General features: G+C 44.5%; 1 long non-coding RNA gene across 1 annotated transcript; it reads right to left on the bottom strand.

Moving 5' to 3' along the window:
• Positions 1-2,654: 2,654 nt before the first annotated feature.
• Positions 2,655-12,744, bottom strand: LOC144097484 (uncharacterized). The gene is made up of 3 exons (XR_013307029.1): positions 12,564-12,744; positions 7,016-7,075; positions 2,655-2,747 (listed from the first exon to the last, which is right to left on the bottom strand). It is a non-coding gene; the product is annotated as an uncharacterized LOC144097484 (long non-coding RNA).
• Positions 12,745-13,944: the final 1,200 nt, after the last annotated feature.

Here is a 13,944-nt window from a genome sequence, read left to right as displayed (position 1 = left end):
ACAGACGCCTGCCTGTTTAAGAATGCCTATTATATAACGTAGTGATACTGTACTAATTCTTTTATTATTTGTTTACCCACTCCTGTCTGCAATGCTTCGGCCCTGAGAGTAGAAAAAAAATAAAAAAGTAAATCCATATTGAACTAATCATTCAGCCATTCGCAGCTCATTGTCAGAAGAGCTGCTCTTTTTTTTTTCCTCTCAGCACTTTTCAGTCCGTTACTTGCGCACTCGTCCTCTAATAGCGTCATCTGAGGCGAAGCCGCTATTGTAAAAGCTGGGCTGCCAATCTCTATACTGCCAAAAATATCTAGTTTTTTTTTTTTCAGGTTTAAAAAGCTACGGTGAAAGTTACACGCACGATAACTTGCACTTCAGCTGAAAGTAAAATAGCTGTTCGCAGAAACGTGCAAGTCGATGAAGTAATTCGATCTTGGAGCTTAATGTTAGAAAGGGGAGTGCCTTATTTCCTTCAAGATTGAGAATATTAAGTTGCATGATTGTTCCAAAAGTATCGTGAAAAAAATCTTTTAGCATTTTGTTAGTGTGATAGTGCTCTGAGCACAAGTTATACCATTCACAGTTATTTTATACTATTCACAGAGCTCTGTTGGGACAATCAGCGAAATTTCATGGAGCGAGAGCCAATTCATTTTTTATCTATGCGTAAAATCACACAAATCAATTATTCTAGCATAGCAATGGCCACTCTGTAAAGGTAAAAAAATATAGAGCGTTTGTGTTTCCAGCGATTACACATTGTCTTTGTGCAGGGAAAAAGGTTCAACTTTTTACCTGTAATCTCATCCTTTTTGAAGATTTCTGATTTCCCAACAGTTTCAATGTTTCGTAGTTTATTTTTCGCAGAGCACCAAAATGCAAAAATATAACTGCAATGATTCAACGAAGTTATTTAAGGCTGTCAACTAATGTAAAATAAAAATTAAATACGGACAATAGCAATAAAATAACACTACTATATTAAGAAAGAACGTTTTAAAGTGGAAGGCGCTGAGTAGCGGTAGTAAACCTAAAATAAGCACGTGACTTTTGTAGGGTGCAACAAACACAAAAGTAGTGATTAAAAATTGGTTCTTTATTTGAGGGTATGGATTTATAATTCATTTTAAGGGCAGTTGACTTGATATGTGCTCCTTTTACGTAACGCAGGCTCAAACTCTAGCAATATGATGACCTTTACCTGACTATGTAACATTTGCTTGTTTTGTAGCTGTTGGTGCCTCATATTCTTGCTGTGGGACAGGCATACTGTAAGGGAGTGAGACCTTTGCAAGACACGCCAGAAAATAGGGCCTGCCTGGCAGCTTTCGTTTTAAGGAAGTTACAAGAAAAGCTGCATACACCTAATCATACTCAAGAAGAAGCGCGCATAATTCAGACTTTGGATCACAGCTTTTAGACAAGAATCCATTAATTAAAAGGCAGCTGCAGCACTTATCTAAAATATTAAATTATATTATATAAAACATTAGATGAGAAAAATTCATGAACCGCTGTTTTTTTCAGCGTCACTGAAAATATACTTGCCGCAATTCCAAAAGTATAATACAGATATGCTATATAGTTCATTTGGGTTGATAAAAATCTCTTGAATGCTACAAATCTTCTTTCAGCATGTGCGCGGCGAATTATAGGGTCCTGTTTTTTAACTCACCGGGCTGTTTTTGCGAAAGAAAATTCATAAACAAAGCTTTTCGAAAAATCAGAAAAATTCCGCACAGACACTTAAGAGTGCTTATGCGTGGGAATGCGAAAGCATTACTGTTCCTGTGTGCATTGTTTATTCGTAATCTTTGTACAAGTATTAAAGCTATATTCTACTCGACAAGTTTATGTGTTTGCGTATTGGTTGCGCACCAAACAGCAAACGTTCGGACCCTAGCTGTCGCTGCAAGGCGATGTGATTGGCCCACTTAACATGTCGTGGACGCAAGAAATAAAATCTGCTGCGCTTCAACCACTGCTGAACCTGGTTAGAGAGCGAAAGCTGTGCTGTATCGAGCGAGTAGACACGGCTTGGCATCTGTATATCGTTGAGTGCGTTCTCCACACTTGTTAGGCAGCGCGCCCACCCTGCCACCCTGACAGGTGGCAGTTAATGGTTGATCGCGAGAGGTTAGTCACCCAATGAACGCTGCGGCCTATTACTGCAGTGCCGCGTGTCTGCCACAACGTTGTCAGCTCTAATGCATCCAGACCACATCTCTCTCTCACCACGCCACCTATCTGAAAGCGCCATTGAGGCCTACACTGCCCCAAGGAGCCAGTTATGCACCCTTTCTTTCCTCAAAATCATCGAAGTTTAAAACTTTGTCACTGCCACCTCCAATGAACACAACGAACGAACAGCTTCAGTGCAGCATTTCTGCCACAACGTTGTCAATGCCAACACATACAGCGCACATCTGTCACTACCGCCACGTAGCTTAAAGTGCGACTAAGGTGTTCCACTGTCCCAGGGGGCCAGTTATGCGCCTTTCCTTTCCTTTCGAAGCTCCCGCTCTTTATCGGTTTCGGCACAGCTGGAGCTCGGTGACGTCACGTGGTTCTCCTCGGTTCAAGGCCATATAAAGCACCCGCCGAACAAGCTACGGAAAGGAGTAGTAAAGCTTTCGCTTTAAAATTTACCGTTTCTCTTTCTTGGACCTTCGTTGTTTTGGGTCCAGGGCACAAAGCAGGCATGGTAGAACGGCCTCGTGGCGCTGCCGCCGCCGCAAGTGTGACAACTGGAAAGAGCGAATCTCGTTTCACGCATCAGCAGCATTCAAGTGCTCCACTGCGGAAGGGTTCCAGACTACTGTGGCAAGCGGGCTGGTAAGATGCCAGAGAAGCTACATATATATGAGCACAGTCATCTTGTCACCTGGGCTTGGCCTACCACACAATAAAAATAAACTACACAATGAAGAAACCTGCGCCAAAGTACTATAATTTGGGACCCTTGTGTGCGTGAATTACATATGTATTTAAATTAGCAATCAGTGGCACTGCTGTTCGTTAATGGGGCCAGGGGCTGTAAGTCGAGGAAAGGACAAAAATAAGCAAGTGTCATTGTTTCTGGCGCCATTTGGTCTCTGAAACATATAGCGAATTCTGCTAGACGATGTGGAGTACCTTCGTTGCTCTGTCCTTGAGAACGTGTATTTCACTTGTCGATCTGGGTCGGGTTCGCAAGTTATCATTGTTGTTTCGGTCAAGTGAACATGGCTCCACGGCGAAGTGCTGTCGGTTGACTCGCCGACCAGTGGGCGCGGTGCCGTCACTTTAGGAACGGCCAAGCCAGTTCGCTCTTATTGAATGCGCTTTACGGCAAGTCAGGTAAACGTTTGTGCAAGTTCCTAACCAATGATTAAAGTATCTATCAAGTGTCACAAGTAAGATATCAAAATGTGTGCAGCTGGTTCAAAAAGGATAGAGTCACTTTCTTGCAACACGTTTCGTCGTATTGGGTGAGTGGGCCCGGATGTACGCGATTTCGAGAACGGGCACTGTGCCCTCATGCGATCCTAGTGTGCCTTGTATATGGTGCCTTCGGTGAATTTAATGCAGATTCTGCAGCATTTTCTCTCAGATTTGATTGCCACTCGTTCGTATGAGATCTCACCGTGTCTGACTCGCGCCCGTAATATTGGCAGTCGTGAAAACCAGGCCTACGACAGCGAGATTACCGGCCATCCACTCAGCGTTCTAACGCGTGAGACAGTTTGAAATTTTGGTAACAGTGTGAGAACAACCTAAATTTTCAAATCCCATCGAATCCAGTATCCTTCTATTCGGTTCGCTGAAGAAATTAAATAGTGCATAGTCAAAACTATTCGCAACGAATCGAATACGATCTCAAGTTTTCGAATGGTTTTCGAATAACAGCCATGAAGTTCGAGTCGCGCACGCCGTAGTTTTCTTCGGTGGTGGTTTGCAAGCCGGGGCCCACTGCGATGTCGCACAGCATGATTCCGCGATTGGTCTCCTCCTTCAATTCACGCCGCGACAGCGTCCATTCTTGTGGCGGCGTTCATGATGCTCAAACATATGTTCTCCAAGACTGCACGACTCGGTAGTGTTGAGCCAGATTCAGCAAACCCTACATTTATGCGCCTGACAGCGGAAGCCATACCGCCTAAATCTCGACTCTCATGAACTGAGATATGCCGCTAGTTTGATCGCCGTCGTCATCAGTAGTAAAGTGTAATTTTCTGAGCCCCATGAAATGACATTCAAAGAATTAATATACTGACTGCGTTCTAAGTAGCTCATACCGGGGATTACTGCTGCGTCTTCCAATAGCTAAAGCTTTAGTAGCATTAGTTATAGCGCTCATGCTAGTTTTTCACTGGTTCGCATAAGCACTCCTTTTGTTAGAGTGTTCGCATAAGTACCGAATAACCATACAAATATTCGATTCCTATTCCATTCAGTTTAGGGCTGCATTATTCGTATTTGATTTTATACAGAAGCTTCGCTATTCGATTCAGTTGCGAAGAAGTCCTGTTCGCAAACACCGAGAGTTAGGCCCCTGATTTGCTGGCGTCATGAGAACCTACCGCTTCAGTAGAAGAATGCAGTCTGGTTAGTATGCAGTCTTGATCTGTGGTATAGGCTTAGTGAATCCAGCAAAAATATATATATATATTCGACCAGCAGCGGAAGAAAGCTACCGACCAGACCTGTACTACTGATTTTTTTTTAAAGAACACTAACCATGTCCTGTCGTGAGAGCGCATGCGCATTACGCGCAAACAGCAAGAGAAGGAAAGAGAGCACCGCAAATTGCCACACAATCAAGCTTTTGTAACACTGCCACATTACCCACTGGTACTGTGCATACACAGACACCCTTAAAAAGCATGTGTAGGCGTATGTGTTCTGGTCTCGCAGAAGATGCCTACGACTTAGCGTGACAACGGCAGCAGGAGCCCAACTATGAAGTGATAAAGGTCGTTTTGGTGTACAGCTTTCGCCGGTCGCCAGCGAGAGGATGAGTCGCTGTCAAAGGTCCACTGAACAACAAACTTTATATGGCAAACAGACGGTACAGAAGAGTTACACTACACTGATACGAACGTATGCAAAACGTTTTACAAACCAATGCAACTGATGCAAGCAATACTTCACAAAAGACATATTGCAGAGCAAAATTTTACAACAGTGCTTTAATACACACGAGAGGCAAAAAAAATAAAAACAAATTTTTCACCGGGCATTGCGATAATCTAACGACCAGAGGATCACGGAAGTGGCCGTCCCGACGAATGGCGCGCGCTGCCTCGCAGGTCCTTTAACTGAGCGACAGCGGTGTAGCGCTCGAGAGTGGTGCCGTAACGCTTTCTTTAAAGCAACCTAAGGCATTGGCTAGCCGCCGGCGCTAAACTTCCTATTATAACGCATTGCAATCGGCGATTAGGAGCGTTTCTTGCTCCATGCACGAGACCGAAGAGCGTGTTTCAAGAGCGATTTGGTTTCAGATCCTCAGTTCTGATCTCACATCTTTACTCCTTCTCAAATTTTGAGAGCTGCTCCAAATCGCCTATTAGAATACGCCAATACTGACGCTCTACGTTTGTCAGTTACTTCGCAAAGAGGTGGGGGGCGCGTACGTCAAAACCACCACATCAGCCGGGCAAACTCTATGGCACCCTTCAGCCGGGTGCGCGTCTCCATTGGTCAGGCACGGAGGACTCTTTCAGAAAGGGCGAGTTTCTTCTCTGGCCCCTTCCAAGCAAAGCGGAGAGGGCACCACTTAACACGCACAAAGCAACGCACTCTCCGCCGGTCGTCGGAGGATATTTCTGCGTTGCTCTCTTACGTTCTATGGCGTGCACTTGGGTGCTCCTGTTCGCACCCTGCTGATTTAGTGATATGTGTCGAGTTCTGTGGCAATCGCGCTCTCACATTGCTTTTCCGAAAAATAAATTATCCTCTTGTCAGCGTGATCGAGGGCACAGTGGCGCAGGTTTAGTTTCACTGCATCCTAATGTAGTGTGCCTCAAATTTCTCATATAAGTACGTCGCTACTTTTTGCTTTGGCAGCAATTCAGATTTTCTCACAATTATGCAGCCATCTCTGCCGCCTCGTTTGTTTTATGGTATGTATACGTTTGGGCAAACAAAAGTCACTACCAACGTCTTAGTTACTTCTTATAAGCTTCGAAGGATCGGTTTCACAATCCATTTGCACTGCACAGTCGGTGTAAATATAGCCCGGTTATCAGGCCGGTATTTGGAGCCAAAGGGCGGTCCATTTACTCCGTTCATTCTGTCACGGGCAAGCAAGCGCCGATACGGCCACGGAGTCCGGGTACGTTGCGAGACTGAAAGAGTGTGGTTGCACAAAAACCTTTTATAAAGCTTCGCTGCAACCGAAAACTCTAATAAGCGCGTGGAAGCAATGCAAAGGTCTCAAGCGTAGTCTGCCTTTTCACATACAGCGGCTAATTATGCTCTCATGACACCTTCTACGTGAGCAAGTACAACCTAAAATCGCCACTTAAGTGATGCGGCCAAATGGGATGCTCAGTTACCGCCGGACGTAACTTGCTGTTCAGTTCTAGAAATCTGTGCGGCAGTGCGATATGGTGCGAGTCACATGGGTAGCCTGAGTCGCTTTTGGACGTTGAACCCCCCTAAACCGAACCGAACCATCCCACAGGTGTAAATGCCACCCGGCACGATATACGCCTGATATAAGCAATACAAAAAACTGAAATAGGTAATTAATGCATTCGCGCGTCCAGGAGTGTAAGAGCGGCACCTTCTGGATGTTAACCAACGTTCGTTGTGGCATATTTTTGAACAAATTGCCGCCAAATAAACACATCACTAGAACTCCTCAGAGTAGCTTGACGCAAATGAAACGGTTTCACGAAAGCACTTTGTTGTTGACGCTACTGCAGAATAAATGCAATCGCTTCTGATCTGGTTCCGAAAAATATCAAAGTGTGTTTTTGGGACTCCAGTTACAAATGCGGTTTTTGATGTATAAAGAAGCTACACTTACCGAGTGACAGAAACCCGAAAGCAATCGGGAGAATTCTCGTGAATTCCATGTGCTTTAATCCTGGAAGATGCAAAACCAGCAACTTTAGAATATATTATAAGTAGATTACGTGGTAATGCGTACACTGTAAGGATCTCGTATTTCTGTGAATAAAGTAAGTCAGCACTCAAATGTGTATGTCTTTCAAAATATGTTTGCCTTCTTTTAGCAAGACAATGAAAAAAGAACAGTTCTGGGGCATTAGCTCTGAGAAAGCTTTTGTAAGAGTTCATGATAGTTTTATGCACATGTGAAGCGGCTGATAGCAGCAGCGCGTAAAGTAAATCTGTACTATATTGAAAAACAATGCTTAATGTCTCTTAATGTTACTAAAACATGTTTCATTTCATTCTATCGCAGGCACTTTCATATTCCTTCTAAACACGTTCTTTTTTTGGTTCTGAAGTATCGCCAGTTTTCTCCTGTAAGTACTTGGGCATTGCGGGAACGCAAAACCTAACATGGTCATCTTATACCATGAACATCGCTAACGAAGCTAACCCTGTTCTTGGTTTTATGCATCACAATGTATGATTTGCTAACACATCCGTCAAATCAATAGGAGGAGGAAGAGGAATTTTAATGGCAAAGGAGAGGTCTGCCTGGTTGTCGGCCTGGCATGCTACTCGCGGATCAAATCAATAGCATACCTAAGCTTCGTCCGTCCTAAACTAGAATGCCCATCAGCAGTATAGGATCCTCGCTAGTCTGAAATTTCTTTAAGCTCAGAATTGAACTCAGTTGAGTTGGTTTTGGTGGAAAGGAAATGGCGCAGTATGTCTCACATATCGGCTGCCACCTGAACCGCACCGTAGGGGAAGGGATAAAGGAGGGAGTGAAAAAAGAAAGGAAGGAAGAGGTGCCGTAGTGGAGGGCTCCGGAATAATTTCGACCACCTGGGGATCTTTAACGTGCACTGCCCTCGCACAGCACACAGGCGCCTTAGCGTTTTGCCTCCATTGAAACACAGCCGCTGCGATCGGGTTCGAATTAACCTTAGAAAGAGCACACAATACGAATAATCAGAAAAAATGAAGCGGATAGCATGATTTTGTGTCTTTCTAAGGTTGTACGTTAGAAAGAACACAAAATCATGATATCCGCTTCATTTTCTCCTGATTATACGTATTATTCGTATCCTGAGCAAGTTCGGAATGACGTGGAAGTTACAATGAGTTCGGAAGAGTTGCAACTTCAATCCGACTATCAAGCCCTTTGGGAGTCAGTAGTACAGATTGCGAAGTGCAGGTTGTGAACGAAATCGTCACGCAGGAGCCGGGTGAAAGCATTTCCTGCGCAGCCTCGTCAAGGGCGACAACATTCAAACAAGGCTGAGGCGAGAGCTGAAGCAAGCAGAAATCGAACAATATTTAGTAGCTAGTGTGTGTGTGTGTGTGTGTGTGTGTGTGTGTGTGTGTGTGTGTGTGTGTGTGTGTGTGTGTGTGTGTGTGTGTGTGTGTGTGTGTGTGTGTGTGTGTGTGTGTGTGTGTGTGTGTGTGTGTGTGTGTGTGTGTGTGTGTGTGTGTGTGTGTGTGTGTGTGTGTGTGTGTGTGTGTGTGTGTGTGTGTGTGTGTGTGTGTGTGTGTGTGTGTGTGTGTGTGTGTGTGTGTGTGTGTGTGTGTGTGTGTGTGTGTGTGTGTGTGTGTGTGTGTGTGTGTGTGTGTGTGTGTGTGCGCCCTCTCAGAAAAAATACAAAAAAAACAAATGACAGGGATGGAGCCCGGACCAGCAGCGCTTTAACGTGCTTAAAGACAACACAAAAAAAGAAAAGGAGCTAAACGCTCAAAAGACTAAACTTAAAGAGCAAAGACAGAGCTTAAAAGCAGTCTCGCGACTTGTTTTTATGGTTAACGAGAATGACACGCGGCCGCTCGCTGCTGAGCCGAAGGCAGGCGGTGCACATGCGTACTTCGCACTCTGTGGCAGGTTGACGGCGCGTCCTTTCCGAGTCGTACCCTCCTGCGTTGGAATAATTCGCCTTTTTCTCTCACTCAAATATAAGTGAGCTTGTGGGACCGTAACATCAGTCAGTATCTTCAAATGGCCCTTGATACCGGCAGAAGCAGGCTGTTTTATATTAAACTGACGTTTAGCTTTATAAGAAGAAAACACAGCGATAGAGAAAAGCAAAGAACTCATGCCCATCCGGTCATTTTTGCAGGAAAGACGCTTCTTGTATTGTTTTTGTTTTTTTAACCACCTACATAGTGAAAATTATCTTGCTAGTGCACTCAAGTGTTTCATGGTGTAAATATGTACACATATGCCGTGTTCTGTGTTGCGCAAGCACTTCATGCTCCAATTATGATACCAACTAGACAATGACCAGCCTTGCTTCAGTAAAAAAAGGTTGCATTATATTCGAGCTTTCTCATTTGACGCCTCGAAAATAAGTGCCTTTTAGTAAGGGCCTCCCTAAGCTTGGTAAAATTACCCGCGCATAAGTGCTGCAAAGTCAGGTTGTTTAATAACGCTTTCAACTGACAAATCGTTCACGCTCTCATTTTATTCAACTCAGATCTTATCCTAACCACGGGAAGAGAACTCGTTTTCGAGTCTCTTAGGATATTTTATTTCATTTCCTGCTCGTACGAGCCCAAAAACTTATACTAGTGTTCCGGAATCTCTTCTTGAAACTTTATAAATATCGCTGCAACGGTGAGGTTGTTAACCCTCCTATCTAAAACCTGCTCTGGAGAACCCTAGTGCCTAAAGGACAGTGGCCGTTGTTTCAGATGAGGGTCGTTGCTACAGATGACCCTTGTGGAACAAAATCTGTCGGCGGCAAGAAGAAATGTCTTTATCGTCGAGGGGTGCCCGTCACGCAGTGCACAGGCGTGAGCAGAGAGAGGGAAGCAGCTGTGCAGCGAAGTCCCGCCCAAGGTGGAAGAATAGCTAAGTTAATGAAAGAGGGAGTAGAGAGAAACATCTACTGATCTTGTAGCCACCTCACCTGGCTTTGCTAAATGAAAAGAACTCTGGGGTCGGCTGCGTCTGCCAGTTCCCAGCAAGGGGCTGAACCATTTTAGCCTCTTCGGAACACGGCAGCCCATCCCCGAGGTACACCTACCAAGCGCAGCCTGAAAAACCTGAATGATCTGAAACTTTGACCTTCTTTTTTACCGACCTCTTAAAGGCAACGATTTGACCTGAATGTGCAATATAAACTCATGCATTTCAATGTCTATATGGAGTCCTAGATGTATAATCCTTCACATGCTGTGTTCTAGTTGAGACACCGATCAGCCGACTACAAGAGTTTCTAGGCTCGCCACTGTAGACATTCCGAAATGTCCCCTTTTTCATGGTCAACGGAAAATTACAAGAATTTGTCACGTGACACTCAACATTAGGCAGATCACCACGGAGATATCCTCTCAGTATGTGTATTCTCTAGTGCGGCCTGACGGCGTTACTGCAGTTGCTTGGCTGGAAACTACCGCATACACACACTTTTGAGTGAAGACGTTCGATTAACATCTCTGGTTTTCTGCAACCATTTTTCCCGACACCTTAATACTGTTTCGCAGTGGTTATTAACATAACCAACAAGTTTGCATTTCGCATTCAAGAATTTCGCCTTCAAGACTCCGTGAAGCTGCGGTAATGAAATTCTTTTGGTGAATGCATTCACACTATACCTTTCCAATTATGTTCGCAGCGACAACCTAACAGTAAGCTTATGATTCACACGTATGGTTACTTTCTCGACCTTTTGATCCGGTGCGGATACGGGTTTATGGAGCCCTTCACAATTTCTCTGGAATTTCCGTATTTCTCGTTCTTGCATGTTCTTATTAACAGAATATAGACGCTAAATTTTTAGTTGCGTGCTTTCTGCTTTGTAATGGTATGCTAAAGATAAATTGGTGCAACCGCTAAACAATTTGCAATTGAATTTCTTCTTTCACTTGTCTTGGTTTCGGTTTGAACAGCTGAACCATGGCAGTAACGTGAAAGGTTAGTATAAGCCACATGAGGCATGTAGAGAGCTGCGATATGAATGCTCTTTCGTGTTTTTAATTCAGCAGAACGCTAAAGCCAGCAAGCTGGAATCACAAGGCATGAAGAAAATCAATATTATAGCCGTTCTTTTATGCTTCACGCGACCAATAGTGTCCTTTGACGTGATCGCCATAATTCGGCTGTCGAAAGCGAAACCGAATGATGTAATAGAAGAAATCAAATCGTAAATTGTTTAGTAGTCGCGAATACCACGTGGCAAAACATGTACAAAAATACCTTACACGTCCTCACCAACAAAACAAGCAGCAAAATTGGGGGTCTGCACTCCTTGATATGCAGTAGTCATTCAAGGCCAACCTCTACTAGTGTTTCATGAGTCTCTACGGCTCCAGTGCACGCTGATTCTTATGCTGCAGAGATGTACCCCATACCACCGTGAGTAGCATGATGTCGTGAAGTAGAGTGAGTCATGCGATAAACGTGAAGATGCACGATGCTTTAGATGCGAAATGGTCGCAATTTGTTGTAGCAAAAGTTGTGGTGAATAAGAGCTCAAAGCGGAATAAAATTTTCATAACAATTTGGGCGCAGGAGGCCGTTAGGTGTATTGAAGCGTTCCAATTCCTAAAATTCTCGCAAGGTTCCCCTACATCCCTGCATGACAAGTCTACTGGCTGAGAGACCCCACGGTCAGCATCGTCGAGCGCGTCCCCACTCCGCCCCGACTGAATATAGCATTTTCACTGGGCGGCACCACAAAGCGGAGCTTTTCACATGCGCCACAGTGCAATCGTTACGCGACTGATCCCACTGCCACATTTTACCGTGATTGCTTCTGCCCTGTGAAAATGGATGCAAACTCAACAGATTTTCTGAGGTTTACGCAATTTAACGAAACTGCTCACTCAAAGTCCCTGTCACCTTCCTTACCGTATTCGCCAAGTCAGTCCGTTGTGTCGTGTTTATATTCTGGGACCCAATTATAAATTTTTCAACTTTCCTGACCTCATCTCGGGTTATTCCTACATACATTTTGTGATGCCACGGGCATTATCCGCATATTTATACTCGCTACCGGCTCTTTTGGAACAAAATTTTAAGCTTCTGTTTGGTCATTTAACACACTTCCCGAACGGAATGTGCCACACTAGTGACGGCCATGCAATGGGCGCAAGCGAGCGTTTCCAAAAATATTTGTTGCTCATGCTCGCTGCGCCAGAAACAATCTCGCGCAGCCAAATTTTGATTCCGGCTAGCAGTTTTTGCTGTTTTAAAGCTGCTTTACTGATTATTTTTAGAAATACTCTGCTAAAACGGAGAACCGGCACTCATAGAAATATAGTCCAATTATTACCACAGTGTTCAAAAAGCACCCTTGGGGTTATTCTTTGAACACGCAGGCAACTAGAGTATCTCGCACGCTTAGAACTTCTAGATCAAATCGCCGAAATTATAAATCCACCAGCAGGAGTACGTTTTGCCTGATCTCGAAGCAAAAAGTCCACTGAAACAATGTGAGTAAAAGACTTGGTGATATGCTTACCTTCAGGGATGCCGACAAATTCGAGAAAACTGATCGTAAGCTGCGAAGCCGCTATCAGCACTATCCCTAGCACGTTGAATGTTTCTGGAACCGTGCGTGCTGTTCACTACTTATACATTATACCTGCGCCGGTCCCAAAGAGGTTTCCAAATATGCCGACTCTACGTCAGCCCTACAGCCACATTCTTTCTTCTTCCACATTTCCTACAGGACTCATAAATATTAAAACCGGTATTAACCTTTGAAGACCGACCTTCCGGCCCTCAAAGAGGTCCTCTCATGTTTTAATGATGTCAGGTCGCAGGCAGTGTCTTTTTACTTTTATATTCAAGCGTGCTGATATACATTTACGGTGACGGCCTCGGCACTCAGAACACTCGCGGAGCCTTCAGGCACAGTTAAAATGTCGACAACAGAATTGCCTTCAAAGTCGTTATGTAGAGATTTCGCACATAAAACTTAAATATTAAATATGCTCCATATCGGATGTGTTTAGCACTGAAAGCTGCGAACGACATGTTCTCACGTCAGAGGGGAAATGAATGAAATACGAGAAGCGTGTATTTTAACGGTGGCATTTGTTTTGATAGAATACTCTTTAACCCTCTCGCCATCCTGGACGAGTTCTGCAACTTGCTACGTGTTGTTCCTGTCCTACTGGCGGTGACTGGCGCTCACCATGGATCTTCGTCGATTGTGTAGGCGACAAGCAAAGGTCGTATTTTTGCTTCTAGTTGCAGCTACTGACGCGAGATGCTGGCAGGTGCTCCGTTCTCCGACTTTTTGGTTGAAATTTATTGGCATTGGTGACAGTGCTCGCAAGAACTTGCACACGAAAGCTCGTAACCTCTTCAGCCGACGGAAGCGGTGTATGGCTGCAATAAAAAAAAATGTGGCTCCAATACACGCTGTGAAGATGGTTAGACAGCGTAGCTGTAAAACGACTCCCGATTACTCATTGCGACGTCACTTAACAATTCACACAAGCGGCTCTACCAACAGTGAAAGCAGAGACGAGTGAAATGTACTTACAACCTTTGTCCGTAAAGTTCTGAGACTGAGTCGATTAAAAAATGCGTTTAACATTGAAATCATTTTTGCAGCCCCTCTTCGAAATAGTCTTCCTTGCAGTCTACACACAGCTTCCAACGCGTCGTGAGGTCTCGGAAACAGTTGGAAAACTATTCTTTTGGCAGGGCTGTCAGTTCTTTTGTCGTGGCGTCTTGGATGGCCTCCACACTCCCCATACAGCGACCTTTTAGGGCTCTCTTCACGAGAGGAAACAGGAAAAAATCGCATGGGGAGAGGTCAGGCAAGTATGGCGGATGGAAAAGTACATTAATGCTGTGCTTGGCGAGAAATTTGGTCACGCTGAGAGTAG

The sequence above is a fragment of the Amblyomma americanum genome, chromosome 7 (genome assembly GCF_052857255.1).
Source record: "Amblyomma americanum isolate KBUSLIRL-KWMA chromosome 7, ASM5285725v1, whole genome shotgun sequence".
NCBI lineage: Eukaryota > Metazoa > Arthropoda > Arachnida > Ixodida > Ixodidae > Amblyomma > Amblyomma americanum.
This window is presented reverse-complemented; position numbering and strand designations above follow the sequence as displayed.